This window comes from Protopterus annectens, chromosome 8.part0 (genome assembly GCF_019279795.1).
Source record: "Protopterus annectens isolate FY-2018-M chromosome 8.part0, PAN1.0, whole genome shotgun sequence".
NCBI lineage: Eukaryota > Metazoa > Chordata > Ceratodontiformes > Protopteridae > Protopterus > Protopterus annectens.
In genome coordinates this window covers 700,327,287-700,344,472 of record NC_056741.1, presented here as the reverse complement: position 1 = coordinate 700,344,472, position 17,186 = coordinate 700,327,287, and the positions used below count along the sequence as shown (strand labels likewise).

The 17,186-nt window shown below is 37.4% G+C and overlaps 1 non-coding gene across 1 annotated transcript; it reads left to right on the top strand.

Moving 5' to 3' along the window:
* The first annotated feature begins 410 nt into the window (after positions 1–410).
* LOC122809871 lies at positions 411–516 on the top strand. Its single transcript, XR_006365984.1, has one exon. It is a non-coding gene; the product is annotated as a U6 spliceosomal RNA (small nuclear RNA).
* The last annotated feature ends 16,670 nt before the right edge of the window (positions 517–17,186 follow it).

Here is a 17,186-nt window from a genome sequence, read left to right as displayed (position 1 = left end):
CCAATAGGAACCCATCTAGAAGGTATTAGATAACTACAAATAACAATAAAAACTTTTTGGGTCATTGAAGGAGGAAGAACCCCTCAGATCTCGAATGTAGGTAACCAAGATTTATTTAACAAAAATCTTTTAAGTGCTTCCGATCGTTAACTTTATTTGGTTGAACTTCTTCAGAAATGAATCACTAGTGTTGCGTTTAGACTTTTAAAACATAGGTGGCTACAAATTCATGTCACATCACTTCCTACCTATTCCATTTAAGCATACGTTTTACATTCAGGCTGCCATTAACACTGGGAAGTGTGCTTTCATTCATTTCAAAATAATAATAAATGCATAATTTATATAACTAGGTTGTAAACTTTCAGAATAATCAGCTGAATCTTTGCATGAGAGGAAAACTAAAGGCAGCTCATACACTAAAACTGGAATTAAATCAAAATGATACAGAGAAGATTAGCATGGCCCTATGGAGGCAAGGAAGAAATATGAATTCATGAAGCAGTCCATACTTTCTATAGCTGGCAATTAGTGCAATTGAGTAAGACTATGAGCCTTAAACAAGCTGTTAATAAAATGCTTCCTGTACTTCTTGGATAATTATATTTTAGCTTGCCTTTCCATGATGTAATGAAGACCTTTCATAAGAGAGTGATAGTAATGATAAAAACCTCTGAGCCTGGTAAGTGAATTTGTTCGATGACATAACAAACGGTCCCACTCCTGAGAATACCCCTATTCTATACAGCCGATATAGGGGAAATAAAAGAAATATTTAATAAACATTGGGACACATTACTACTAGATGAGAAGATAGCAGAGCTAGTGGGACCGTCACCGACATTCTCTTTTAAAAATAGGAAGAACCTAAAGCATTTGTTATGTCATCGAACATTGAAAGAGAAAGGAGTGGATAGAGGAGACAAGAATATTAATACTATACCATGTGGCAGTTGTGCCCAATGTAGATACATTAATACCGATTGTGTATTTAAACATCCGAGAACAGGAAAGGAGTTCTTTTTTAATACACAAACTGATTGTCAGAGTGAGAATATAGTATATCTTGCTAGATGTGGTCAATGTGAGGTATTTTATGTAGGGAAAACCAACAGAAAGTTACGTGAGAGGGTGAGAGACCATGTGTATAATATACGTTTGGGGTACATACATAATGCACTTGCGAAACACATTATCAACAAGGGGCCGCTACATAGCTTCAGTTTTATGGTGTTACAAACTATTAATGTTACATCAAGAGGTGGAGACATCTCAAACTACACAGAAGAATGTGAGCTTAATTGGATCATACACCTAAGAGCAGATATTAGCCCAGGCTTGAATGATAAAGTCCCCTTGAAACCAGTTTTAAAGAATAGGAAATTATCTGTTAAGTGATTAGGTTAGCTTAGGTGCTAGGTCCAAGAAATGTATGTAGGCAATAAATATAGTAATTGTGGTTTTGGCACTGTTTTTGGAATTTCATAATAACTTTATTATGATATATGAATTTTAACTAGTCTATTTTAGTCCATTTGTATACTTGACCATCCTAATAATTCTAGTAGTGGTTAGTATCTCTCACTATGCCTTTTAGGTTTAGGTAATGATATGGAGAAGTACCTGATCTGGATGAATGCGGGTGCTATCCTTACTAGTTTTTAATATCCATGTTTTAATCTCCAAGGAATGGTTTCGTAGAGTATAGGTTCATCTGTCTATGAGGTATTTTTATGACTGCACTTGCACCTTATGGGCTGAATTGTTTTAGGATTTTATTTTCGTAAAGGCAATGCTTAATAATGTTAGACACGTTTGATCAGAGCTTGAAATCCTGATGAATGCCGACGCAATTCTTTTAGTTTTATATACATATTTTAACTTTTATTGCAGGATTCTACAGAGTATAGGTTTGCCTTTTACTAATGTTTATTCACGAATGCATTAGCGCTTTATAGATCGAATTGCACTAAGATATTTTAGGATTTATGACTAATTTTTAAAATTGTTAATTCATGAGCTTGATGTTATGTTTTTTATATTTTTTAAGTGCTTTGTATTTAATTGAGGTGAATTGAAGTACCGAAAGAGTACATTTCTGAATGAAGGAAGTGACGGAATGTGTATTTCAAGTCATTGACCAATTGGCACTGAAGGGGGATTATTTAAATTTGATTGTTTTAAAGTGTTGCTTTGTCTGAAGAAGCCGAAAGGTGAAAGCGCTCACAACTATATAATAAAATATTTATTGGACTAGTTGTTCGTGATTTGAAGTACGTTCATACCTTAGCAGAGATACTGATATTTTGTTTTTTCATCACGCTAAAGAGGTTGATGTTAATGGTCTGTAGAACAAACCGGCTATTTGGTAACTACTGTGGCGACATCCAGGATTGACTTTTATCATTTGTTCATTGCCACTGTAGTTTTTGTGGTTCGGTACGGTGTTGTGACTATTACTTTACTATACGTTTTACTTTACCGAACCGACATGGCCCATGATGTGGGAGTAATACCTCCAGTAGTAGAATCGAACGATATAGAACTGCCGTACACGGTCCCGGGGACCGCAACGAAGGACCAGAAGTGGGAGCGATTCCATCAGTGCGTTTCCAATGTGAAGAATACCTTGATGTCGTTTGACCCAGAAGTGGATAATGGTGAACGCGACGCGAGGATTGTGGATGCCATGGAGCTATCAAGAGACGTTAACAGGCTTGAATTGGATTTATTGAAATTGAAACGCTGGCAACTCCAACGGCAGCATTTCGAGGTATGTTTAGCAAGGAAGATAGTACCGAGAGGTTTACGTATTTTAAAGATGCCCACTACGGACAATGTTTATCCGAAATTGTTAGTAAAATGGCAACAATTGAACTTGGAACTGAGTTTCAATTATATGAAACTCATGAATGACTATTTCAGTGATGAAGAAGCTAATATTAAACAAGGGGTCATGAAACAACAAGAATATATGCTCTCAAAGTATCCATCTGATGTGCTTGAGACTGAGTTGGACAAAATGCTTGACAATGTACACATTTACGAGAAGAAACTTTTAGAACAAAAAAAGACTAAAATTACTAGAGACTCTAAGGATTTTGCGATGGGCAACGTCTTTACTTGGCCCAGGTTTAATGTAGAGCGTTTGAGCAATGATGCAAATAATGAGAATGTATGTAATAATGGTGCCTTGCAGAATTCATATCAAATTGTTACCCCGAATACCATGAGCTTAGAACATTCTGTTAAGAATGGGGCCTCTAACCCTTGCTCAATGAATAGAACCTCAAATAGCTCTCCAGTAGGAATAGAACAACTGAATGTTCAGGTTAATGCTATGCAAAGGGGAGAGTCGCTAGTGACTATAGAGAACAATGGACAGGGACCTAGTAACATCACTGATAACCCAGTAGTAAGGAGCAAGGTCTCAGCTAGAACAGTTACAGGTTTAAGCACAGGAAATGCTATGACCAACAAAAGCCATGAGACACCTTTTCCAATAGCACAACAGTTCCAATACAGGAGGAACAGGTCGTTCAGCAGGGGGAGACAGAAAAGGAAGGGGTCAGATGGAGAACATGCAGGACCTACCCTAAAGGAAATGTGGGAGCAAATGGAGAAACGTTAGTAATTAACTTGTCCAGCAAGGAGTTAACATCTGAACAAGAGATTGTATTAAATAAAGGATTAACATTTATTCCTACCTTTAATAGTAGGCTTACAGATTTAATCTTGGACACTAAAATGTTTGCTCGTAATATTCAATTGAAACTTGATTTTGGAGGGTTGGGTGACAATAATGATAATAACTTTCAAAATTCTAAATTGAAGTGTAAGAGTGTATACTCACCTATTCTACATCCACTTATTGATACCTTTTCTAAACTTGTAGAAAATGATATACATAAATTGAAATCAAATAGACAGTATAGGCCTAAAAGATTTAATCTTAGTTACACTCAGAAAGAAGCTTTGAATACCCTTATTAATGATACTTCGATAGCAATAAGACCGGCCGATAAAGGAGGGCCGATAGTGCTAATGGATAGTGTGAACTACTCTTTGAGAATGAAGAATATGCTTAGAGAAGACAGATTTTACACTCTGATCAGAGATGAAGAAGTTAGGAATAGGGTACGAGGTGTGCATAACACTCTGGTTGAATTACTGGTAAATTTAGACATAGATCTAGATCTCTTTAGATTCTTGAAAGTTGAATGTCCCCTTATACCCATAATACAGGGACTTCCGAAAATTCATAAATCAAAGGATAATCCTCCATTTCGTCCGATTGTATCAGGTAGGGGCTGGGTGACTGAGCCCTTCTCACTTTATGTTGAAACCTTTCTGAGACCTGTCGTTGACATGAATATTTTTGTTTTAAGGGACACTAAACAGTTCCTTATTGATTTATATGAGTACATGAAGAATATACCAGATGATGAGAAGTTTTTTATGGTGACTTTAGATGTTAAGAGCTTGTTCACCATGATACCCAATGAAGAAGGAATTGATCTAGTATACTCACACTTGGTTAATAATTCACTGATGGACACCAGGAATATAGATTTGTTAACTCTATTCCTGGAGATAGTGTTACAGAACAATATCTTCCTTTTTGAAGATGAGATATACCTACAGAAAGATGGCGTAGCTATGGGCACTTCATGTGCCAATAGCTACGCCAATCTCTTTATGGCAGAATGGGAGATGAATCATCTATTCAAACTACAAGAATATGGAGAGCTCGTCCCCTTTTACAGACGTTTTGTAGATGACGTCTTTTTTGTCTGGAAAGGAGATGAACAGGGACTAAGGAATTTTGTAGATAAAATCAATATGTTAACTACATACTTAGATTTTACAGTAAACTATTCCGAAACAGATATATCTTTCTTGGATGTGAATGTAATAAGGTTAGAGAATGGTATGCTTAACACATCCATACATAGGAAGAAATGTTATAAAAACACCATCTTGCATCGAGACAGCATGCACCCACGTTTTGTGTTCAATAACATCATTAAAGGTCAATGTATGAGAGCCTCAAGATTAAATCCTTTAGATAAGGAATTTAGTGAAGAAATGGAGAGCTTATTTGCTAGACTAAAACAACGTAAATACAACGACAGAGAGCTAGAGGAAATATTTAATGAAGTAGGAGAACTAAGGGAGACAAGGGCCAAACCATATTTTTCAGAAGATGTGGGTAGAGATGAATTGAATCAACTAGATAGACTAAAGAGATTCCTGAGAATACCCCTATTCTATACAGCCGATATAGGGGAAATAAAGGAAATATTTAATAAACATTGGGACACATTACTACTAGATGAGAAGATAGCAGAGCTAGTGGGACCGTCACCGACATTCTCTTTTAAAAATAGGAAGAACCTAAAGCGTTTGTTATGTCATCGAACATTGAAAGAGAAGGGAGTGGATAGAGGAGACAAGAATATTAATACTATACCATGTGGCAGTTGTGCCCAATGTAGATACATTAATACTGATTGTGTATTTAAACATCCGAGAACAGGAAAGGAGTTCTTTTTTAATACACAAACTGATTGTCAGAGTGAGAATATAGTATATCTTGCTAGATGTGGTCAATGTGAGGTATTTTATGTAGGGAAAACCAACAGAAAGTTACGTGAGAGGGTGAGAGACCATGTGTATAATATACGTTTGGGGTACATACATAATGCACTTGCGAAACACATTATCAACAAGGGGCCGCTACATAGCTTCAGTTTTATGGTGTTACAAACTATTAATGTTACATCAAGAGGTGGAGACATCTCAAACTACACAGAAGAATGTGAGCTTAATTGGATCATACGCCTAAGAGCAGATATTAGCCCAGGCTTGAATGATAAAGTCCCCTTGAAACCAGTTTTAAAGAATAGGAAATTATCTGTTAAGTGATTAGGTTAGCTTAGGTGCTAGGTCCAAGAAATGTATGTAGGCAATAAATATAGTAATTGTGGTTTTGGCACTGTTTTTGGAATTTCATAATAACTTTATTATGATATATGAATTTTTAACTAGTCTATTTTAGTCCATTTGTATACTTGACCATCCTAATAATTCTAGTAGTGGTTAGTATCTCTCACTATGCCTTTTAGGTTTAGGTAATGATATGGAGAAGTACCTGATCTGGATGAATGCGGGTGCTATCCTTACTAGTTTTTAATATCCATGTTTTAATCTCCAAGGAATGGTTTCGTAGAGTATAGGTTCATCTGTCTATGAGGTATTTTTATGACTGCACTTGCACCTTATGGGCTGAATTGTTTTAGGATTTTATTTTCGTAAAGGCAATGCTTAAAAATGTTAGATACGTTTGACTAGAGCCTGAAATCCTGATGAATGCCGACGCAATTTTCTTTAGTTTTATATACATATTTTAACTTTTATTGCAGGATTCTACAGAGTATAGGTTTGCCTTTTACTAATGTTTATTCACGAATGCATTAGCGCTTTGCAATTGCAATTGCGAATTGCACTAAGATATTTTAGGATTTATGACTAATTTTTAAAATTGTTAATTCATGAGCTTGATGTTATGTTTTTTATATTTTTTAAGTGCTTTGTATTTAATTGAGGTGAATTGAAGTACCGAAAGAGTATATTTCTGAATGAAGGAAGTGACGGAATGTGTATTTCAAGTCATTGACTAATTGGCACTGAAGGGGGATTATTTAAATTTGATTGTTTTAAAGTGTTGCTTTGTCTGAAGAAGCCGAAAGGTGAAAGCGCTCACAACTATATAATAAAATATTTATTGGACTAGTTGTTCGTGATTTGAAGTACGTTCATACCTTAGCAGAGATACTGATATTTTGTTTTTTCATCACGCTAAAGAGGTTGATGTTAATGGTCTGTAGAACAAACCGGCTATTTGGTAACTACTGTGGCGACATCCAGGATTGACTTTTATCATTTGTTCATTGCCACTGTAGTTTTTGTGGTTCGGTACGGTGTTGTGACTATTAAAATTATTTCATGTCAACTCTGGCCCTGTGGTCCAAAGGAGCAATGCTCTATGACTCAGAGGACAGACACAGTTGTTTAAATACTACTTTTTACATGAGTCAGCAACATAGTGTTTTGTAATAATTGAGTGCTTATTTTGTTTTACTGTAATTGATTTCTCTGATTTCTTTTAAAGCTATGTGTTCTATATTTGCTGCTTAGTTTATACTGTTTTGTCTTTAATATACTGTTTGTTTGTGTTGGCATACTGTGCTGTCATTGCCGTGATGGTCTGAATCTTGGCAGAAGAATGATCCATGGACCAGTACACTTAGCCAGTTAAAAAAAATACATAAAATATATAACATAAAGTTTTATTACTGACTTGGGCATCAGAAGGACTGGGAAGAGGAGGATGGAAGTGAGTGTCCGATGCTACCTAGCCCATACTGGAACAAATACAGACTCATAAGTCTGACCAGCATCATTTGCAAAGCCAAGGAAAGACTTATCATGGAACTAATGAGTCAGGACATAGGGAACCTGCAAACACTGGACCTGTCTCAGTTTGGATTCATCAAGGGCAGGTCCTGCTTATTCAGCCTGATGGACTTTTTTAAAAAGGTCACCAAAAAAGCAATGGATGAAGGCAAAATGGCACACACCACATACCTCGACTTCGTCAAAGCTTTTAACAAAATTCTCCACTCAGGCATAATAGAAAATCTAAATAAACTGGGAATAACCCCCTGTGTCACCCATTGGATTGTCAACTGGTTCACAGTAGGATGCAGGAAAACAAAATAGAAGTTACCTCCACAAAGAGACTGGTCACCAATGGTGTCCCCCAGGATTCTATGCTGGGAGCTGTTCTTTTTTGCATCTACTTTTCTGACAAAAGGCCTCTGGCTGATTAAGTTTATAGATGCCTGCAAGCTAGGAGCAGTCACTGAATCCCCAAATGACTTGTGCATTCTGCATGAAAGTTTGTCCCAAATAAATAACTGGTGCCAAAATCATGGGGACTGAAACTAAATGCCAAAAAGTATACTACTGCATCCTTTGAGAAGTCATCTACCGCAGGGAACTGCCACATTTAGAATACACCTCTAAGAGTTGACTCAGCTGTATGGGATGTAGGAACTTAAGTGGACAGTGACCTCCCTTTTGACCAACACGTGTTCATTGCTGTAAGAAAATATTTCTATATTGCACATTTCATAAACAAAGAGATTGTGTCTGGATATAGGGATGTCATTGTCACCCTTTACTCAGCCCTGATTATGTCAATCATTGAGTATAATGCCCCTTTGGTCATGTATCTGTCCAGGCACATGCAACAACTGGAATGCCCACAATGATACCCTATTTAAAGGATATAAGGCCTAAACAATATGTCCTACATGGACTTATTCAAATCTCTGTGACTATATTCAATACCCTACAAACTGCTAAGAGGTAACCTGTGACTGGCATACAAGGCATCATTCATCTCAATACAGCAAGTTAAATTGCATTAGAAATTCATATCTGGGGATCTAAATTTCTTCTGCAATATAAACAGAACAGTTTGGAGGAACAGGTATATCTCATAGAAGATACCGCTCTTCTGGAACAGAGTCCCCATCCACATAAAGCAAAGCTCATCCCTGTCCATATTCAAGTGTAACTTGGCTCCATGGATGGGAAACAGACAATTTACCCCAGGACTTCCCCTGTACTACTAATAAAGGCAGCTCCTAAATGCTTTATCCCATGCATGGGCCTTCTCAATTTATCTATGGTATGATCCCTGTTATTCTCATTAGGGTAATATGTGAGCATCAATCATGTGGCGGGTAAGGCCAAACTCTAACCAAATGGGATAGGTTAATTTGAGCAAAAAAAAAGAAAAATGGCTAGGCGTAAAATGGCCCACAAGGACAGCTAGCCTAGTACTTGTGTATAAACCTATTGTCTCAAAAGCAATAACATTTATATGAAGATTTTTAAGTTTTCTTTTTTTTTTCTAAAATTAGTTTTGCTCTTTTATAGCTCTTTATGACCATAAGAAAATGCTTCCTTGCTTTTTTAAACATCTTTATTGAATTATCCCTTGTGAAATAGATAACTTATATTTATATATAAGTAATCAAACCATATTATCTCTGTTATAATTTGACTTGAGGGTGGAAGCCTGCTATGCTAAGCTACATTTGCTCCTCTACATGTAATTTTCACCCACCCCCTCTTACGCTACTATTATACTCCTACAACAAATATTACACTTGTGACTCCAATTCTGTAGCCCTCCCAAACAACCTTACTACTATCATACATGCACTCCTGTTTCCCTTTACCTAATTCACAACTTACATTTAATCTTTTAGCACCATTCCCAACTACCTTTCTCCCTCGCATACTAATTTGCTCTATATACATTCATAGTCACACCCCTCCCTAGCAGTACCTATCTAGTCTACATTGTATATTCTACTTTTCCCAAATAAACTTTCACTTCTTCCTATTTTACCTTCATTCTCAGACTCTATCCTTTTAACACCCCCATTCCTTACATTCCAGAAAAGATATTAGGACAACCTAACTCTCTTCCTTCATAGAAAATACTTCTTTCCTACCTACTCTCAATCAGCTTTCAGACTCCACCACCACTAAAATATCTTTCTACCTTGCAACTTCTTTTTCCTTCTTGATCCCTACTTTCCCACTACCTGTCAACTATAAAATACACATCCCTTTACTTAATCATGCTAGAACTCAGCTTTTCCTCTATTCCATTCCTGCTACTGGGCCATCTCTTATCCTACCATGATTCTGTAATAGCTTTCAACATATCTCCAACTCTGTCCCAACCACTTATTCATACTTCCTCCCTGCACTCTCTATGCATCACACCAAACCTATTTAATGATGCCTCTCACCTTTATTCCAAATATAGACTGACTCCATTTCAATTCAAACCAAAACAAAATTAGGTGGAAAAATACTCATCAAAAAACAAGTATCAATTATTCCCCAATATACTAAAATCCTTCTTGGTGGAGACACTCACCCTAATCCTGGCCCCACCTATCACAATGAACTTCAAGATAATTCTCTTCCACACACTACTCTAACACTACAATAGTCAATCCCCAACTCTAGTAATCTACCTTTTGCTGCCATAAGGGTTAGAAGCATAAGAAATAAAATTGCTGAACTACATGCCTGGATTATAAATCCCGACTTCTTCCAGTTTTACCTTCATTCTCAAACTGTAGCCTTTTAACCCCCCATTCCTTACATTCCAGAAAAGATACTAGGATAACCTAACATTCTTCCTTCAAAGAAAATACCTCTTTCCTACCTACTGTCAATCAACGTTTAGACTCCATCACTACTGAATATTCTTCTACCCTGCAACTTCTTTTTCATTTTTGATCCCTAGGGGTCTGAATGGAGAGATGATAAATACAGCTAGGAAAGGAGAGTAATATTGCTGGAATTTAATTAATTACTTCACCAGTCTTGGTGAGTAGTTTCATGAGGTGGACCCTGTTTTTACAAAATAACACAAAGAAGATACTGCATTTTATATAGCATATACCATGTACAGAAGTAGGTTAAAAATAAAAAAGACAGTTGGGAGCACAAGTCCCAGGATAAAAGATTGCCCAGTCCTGGTAGACCCACTGATGCCAGGAATGGAAAAAAAGGCAGTGTAGAATTCTCAAAGAATGGAAACATTCCTTCAATGGGGTTAGACCAGGCTCAAGGAGAGGATGCCCCCCCTCCTTTTGTAGAAGGAAGTAGCAGTCCACAAAAAACACAAAAACTGACAGGCCAAAAAAGAGCCATAAAGATGATCGTGTGGACTACTGAGAATAAAAGCTAAATTATGTATTGTTACTATTATACAAGAAGCCCAGAATTTCCAGACAGACCTTATACTAAAGATTAAGATATAAATTAGAAAAAAAAAGAAAAATATTTGCCCAAGAAAAACTGTCAAAAGCTTCAAATGCAAATTTGTGTTCGTTAATACAACAGATTCATAAAAAAAAATTATATAGATCAAGAAACATTGGACCATTTGGAAAAAGAAGTGACTGAGGAAGTATGAAATTCTAAAGAACAAAATCTAGAAAGTTTTGAAAAGTATAAAAAAAGACATGGGAACGAAAGAGAGATTTGATATGGTGCAATATTTATGCAAAGGAGAAAGCCAAATCAATCAATATAAAAAAAACATCTCCAGAGATATTTGAAGAGAAATACAGGCAAAGGCATCTAGGTATGGAAAATTTCAAATTACAAAAAGAATAGGGTCAAGAAGGTGTAATGTAGAACGAAAATTAGTAAAGGAGAAGTTAAAAAAATAGAAGCTGAAGTTATAGAACATCTGCAAAGTGAAGGATTTAGTGTAGAAAGTTTAACACATGTTATGTCGCAGCATAATGGAACACTGAGTCTCCCAAGTAAGGAGAAACAGGAGGAGTGAAACACATCTGAAGAAGAAACATAGACATAGGAAAGAAAAAAGAGCTTTAATATGTTGCAATATTTATGCAAAGGAGAAAGCAAAACTAATCAACACACAAAAAAAACAGAACTAAAGATATTTGAAGAGAAATACAGACAAAGGTATACAGCTATGGAAAAATTTACAATACAAAAATAAAAAAACAAAAGGGAAAGTAGAAAAGAAAATTAGTAATAGAGAAGTTAAAGAAATCAAAATTGAAGTTATGGATTACCTGTGAAATTAAGGATTTAGTGTAGAAAATCTAACTCTCACATCAGAGCATGATAGAATAATGAATCCCCAAATTAAGGAGAAACCACTGAAGTGGGAAACATCTGATCATTTGCCATATATAGATACTTTACAGCGTCCAGTAGGAAACCAGTAGAAAAGTTCAGTTGGAGTTGCACAGTAAGGGAAGGAACAGGAAACTGTGGAAACTCTGATGCAATCAAAATTGTGGAGTGATAGGCCAGCGAGTTCCCATATGAAAGAGCAATGGATAATACAGGATGAAGCTGAAGAGAATATGGCACATGAAGATCTTCTGACTATTTCCCCAGGATTTAATAAAATCCATGTAGGAATAGTGGAAGGGCTACATGGAAGGTACTGTGGCCGTGTCTGCGGCTCCCCCTCAGCAGCACGCCTCGCATATTAATGAAGGTATGCTGCTGAGAGACAGACATGTAACATGGTTACAGAATCAGTGTAGGAAGTATGTTACAGTATCCAGAGATGAGTAACACCTCCCCTACACTGTCAAAGTGCCACATGGCACTAAAATATAAAAGTTAAATATTTTATTTTTTTTTATTTTTTTTTCTGTTTGCGCAGATCAGCATGATGCTTAGCAATGGACATGTGCCAGACATCTAAAAATAGAAACTGGATACTTTTAATTTTCATATCAAAAATCAAGTGTAAGTATAGCTGAGCATGTTTATGTGGCACTGCGTCGTGCTCAGCAGTGCTTAAACGTAACTGAGAGCTGTGTAGAAATGTATAGCAGTAGCCAACATGTCCATGTAGCTGAATGATTAGAGCCACGGCCCTATGTGCAGTAGGTGCACAGTTCGAATACTCAGGCAGACCATTCAGCTTTTACATTTGATAGCAATATTTTATAAATTATTTCTTTTTTTATTGATGTATTTATTAGCATTTGTTAACCGGGTTAATCCAGCTGGGCCAGAAGTACATTGTTAGTGGAGACTTGAGGAGAAAAGCTCCAGTTACACAAAAGTTTATAATACATAAAATCCACACTCCAAGATAAAGAAATTAAAATACATAAAGTCAGTAAATATAGAAGTAAAATGTATACACATAATAATAAACTAGTAGGAATGAACAAATAATTTTATTTATGTTTTCATTTTTTTTAAATTCTGGTTTGCGCTTAGCTAAGCTCTGCTAAGCACCACTAAGCCAAGCCAAACAGGACCTGTTTTAGCACTGCTTAATAATGCACAGCTCCACCTAGCTTGTTTGTGCACTACTAAGCATTGCTAAGCATTGCTAGTTTAAGCACTGCTCAGCTGAGCTCAGCGGGTTTAATTGGTGCTAAGAGACATGCTGCATTTTTAAAAATGGCCCAGTGGTGGCAAAGGGCAAAAACAGCTTTGTTTAAGTGCAGCAGGTGGGAATGCATCCAGAGTCTGTTGGAGTATGATCTTGGCAGAGACTATGGCAGGTGTTGGAGAGGGTGTACACTTTCCGGCACAGTGGTGGGGCATTTTGGAGTGCAGGGTAATGGTTGAACTACTTGTGAAAGACCATGACAACTGGCTCCTGCAGAGCCAGCCAGGGCTCGGAGTATAAGTCAGAAGGATGGGACCGGCTGGCATGTAATTTCACCTATGCTACTGCCATCCCCCGCACAGGTGAGCAGGTGTGTCACCATTATGATGACCTGAAGCATAGGAAGGGGGATCTCTTGGCCACATGGATCCAAGATGCTTGGGACAACAATGCCCCACAAGTTTGTAAGTATAGTAAGCATTGCTTTACCAAATTCTAGTATGAATATCTGATAGACAGGTATACATAATGATGTGTTTCTCTCTGCACAGCTGCAGAGGAGAGAGCTCGCAACCTGGATGCCCATACAGGGCACCTGGCCAGGTTGCACCATGAGTGTGGTCAGTACAGATGTATCTTGCAATCTATAGTCATATAAACAAAAATGAGTTAAATTAGTAACTGCCAGTAGGTATATTCAGTTTTGAGTGTATTGCAATGAATGTGGTGATAGACCTGGACTGATATAAGTGAGTAATGCCAGGTACAGGTCAATAAAGATGAAAGCATGAAACCTGATAATGTCAGTGAAATAAAGTTACTACTGCATTAATAATGTTAAGGAAATACAATTCTACTGCATTAGCAATGTAAAGGAAATAAAGTTCTACTGCATTAATAATGTAAAGGAATTAAAGTTCTACTGCATTAATAATGTTAATGAAAAAAAGTTTTACTGCATTAGTAATGTTAATGAAATAAAGTTCTACTGCAATAATAATGTTAAGGAAATAAAAAGGTGTCTACTGCATTAATTGAGGAATTACAGCTGTATTGCAACACCTGCATTATAGGAATCATTCATCAATAAAGACTGTTTAGATATATAACAATCACTGCATGATGTCACCCCAAATAAAGCTGTGTTGCTGAATATGTGTATATTTTGGGCTGTTGGTCATGAAATCGAGTATTACAACTGCTGTGAAGTAAAAATGGGATTAATACCAATAACTGACTGATGGTTAGCTAATAACGACTGTTCTACTAAACTGTAGATGTGGAGCTGTACTACAAGATATAAAATGCATTCTGCTATTTGTTCTTCACTAAGATCTGAATCTAGTAGAGGAATGCCAAATGTATATTGTGTATCTCAGGATTGTGTGGTGTTAACCATTGCATTTCAGCTATATGCATTCCTGCTGTTAGGGACACTGCTGCAGGCAAGTATGAAACTGTAATAGCTGTAGACTGCAAATATACCATCTGCACCTTTATATGGGTCAGGTAGCCAACCCAGCACTCTGATATGGTCTGTACACATCACACATATTCCCATCCACTAGTGGTTAAATGTGTAAACCTGCATGTCATCATGCATGACTCTCAGGCATGTGTGTTCCAGCATCACTGCAATCTTGTATAACACTCTACCTCTGTTACCAGGTTATAGTTTATAACCAGGTAACCTCGAGGCACATATCAGTCACTCACTACTCAGTAGTGGTTCAGTAGCTCAGTTTGATAAACACTTTGTGTGATGTGCATTTTGTCACACATAGACCTGGGTTTGAATCCAGGGACATGTGCTGCTAAATATTTATAGGAGAAGTTATGTATTGTTAACAGATATTCTCCCCACATGAATTACAGGTAAATAAATGACTGTTGAAGCTATTAGGATGGGTAACTAATGTTTCTTCCAAACTCTCTGTACTGTGCACCATACATGTCTCTCATATTTTAGGAACAGTTATGTATTATAAACATATGTTCTCCCCACAGGAATTACAGGTAAATAATTGGCTGTAGTAGCTGTTACAATGGGTAACTGACTTTTCTTTCAAACTCTCTGTAATGTGCATGATACCTGTCTCTTATATTGAGTGGAACAGTTATGTATTGTTACATGTGTGTCAAGTGTCATGTTGTCACGGACTGTGATCACTCATGCCAAATCCCTTGGACATGGATTTAACATCTACTTCATTTATGTCAATAGCACAGTCATACTACATCAGTCCACCGATACACCTTGGTAGTCATATATGTTCCCCTGACATGTAAGAGTCGGGTTCCTATTACATTATCGAAATTATGAAACATCGAACGCTACAAGATCAAACTTGTATGTTCGATGTATCATAATTTTGAATGCGTAAAAAAATAAATAAAAACAAACAAAATAAATTAACTGTTGCAAGCCCCCCTGCACCCCCACACCACTGCTTTTTAAATATACCAACTCTGAGATCGCATTATAGTGCAGAAAGGGAATATTTCCCTTTACTGCACTGTAGTGCAATCTCAGAGTTGGTATATTTAAAGAGTGGGGGTGTGGGGGCACAGCCCCCCACATGGAGGGTGCAGGGGGGCTTGCCCCCCCACTTACAACAGTTATTTAATTGTTCACCTTTTTTTTTCTTTTTTTTAGTTTTAATTGTTGAAACTTCGATTAACTGTTTTCGATGTTTACAGTTTTGAAGTTTCAGCAATTCGATAACGTAATAGGAACCCGTAATAGTCCCCTGTAGTTGTGTACTGTAGGTGTTACAGCTTGGCCCATACTGCCCCATGCAGATAGCTTGAGAGGTATGTAAATGCTACAGAAGCTATAGGGCACTTGTAAACATAAAGTACGGGTAGACCTGTACAGTATGTAAGAGTATTGTTGCAAACAATATAGCCTATACTAGTAGTAATGGGATGTCTCTCTCACACCCCCCACCCCTTATCTCCAACATAAATTATTATTGTCATACACTGGGTACAGTTTACTTTTAACATATGCTGTTCTCAAAATGTTATGTTGAGTCTTGTGTTTTATTATTGTTATTTATTACAATGGTTGCATACTAACATATCTTGTTGAATTACCTATGTTGTTGGCCTTTTGCCATAACTGTTACTGGCATGATGTTGTAATACTGACTGTTATCCCACTTATTGTTGTGTTCCATATGCTATGCAATGTTATGTTACTAGGTTATTTCAAATAATCTGGAATGCTGTTATAACTAACTTTTACATTTTCTGTTCATTATTAACCTATAAACTTTAAAAAAACCTCAACACCATAACTTGACAGGGTAGGCAAGTTCCTGTGGAGCCACCTAAACCACTTCAACTGGCCATGACACTGGGTCCAAGCACATCTGGGAGCCAACCTGGAGCTGCCCCTTCTGCTGCTCCTGTACCACCTACTCATGGAACCATCTCAGGGGACAGGGCAGTAGGCACAGAGATGGAGTTGTCACCCATCGACAACTATCAGGCATGGTGCACAGGATCGTGCACCATGAGTATGACGATTGACTGTGCTGGATTGAGGGCAGGCTGGCCCCGGCATCCAGCTCCCAGAACAGCCACCTTTGTGGTAGTGATGGAATAGTGTTGACTGCCCATGTGTGGGGTGCTCAGTCTCACTGCTGCTGTCTGGGGGCACATGGCTCTCTAATGCCACAATACCCTCCCTGTCCAAGGTGTTTACCCTCCTCATGTGTCATACACCACCAATGTCTGCAGTCTTGTCTGTTTGCAAATGCAACCTCTCCTACCCAACTCACCTCTCCAGCTGTACCTATAACCCTTCCCCAACATTCCACGCTCACGTTAAAAAAAGGGCATCTGTCCCACAAAAAATATCTCCCCATACATATCTCTCCATTTCTCCCCCATGTACACTGCCCACAATCAATCAATACACCAATTAATCAACATAGTTATGTCCCCCACACCCATCTCTCTGGAATATGAGGCTCCAAATTCCAAATTCTCTACAACCTGCACAGCTGTTCCTATACAAGAAATGGAGAGCTATGGTCCTTTCCTACACCCATACTGCACATCTCTACCTGCCTTTCACATTGTTTTTCCCCTTACTTGCCCCCATTTCACCACTTTCCTATCACCCCTTTTTTCTTTTCATTTTTTGGAATTAGCGTGGCTTTAAGTGGAC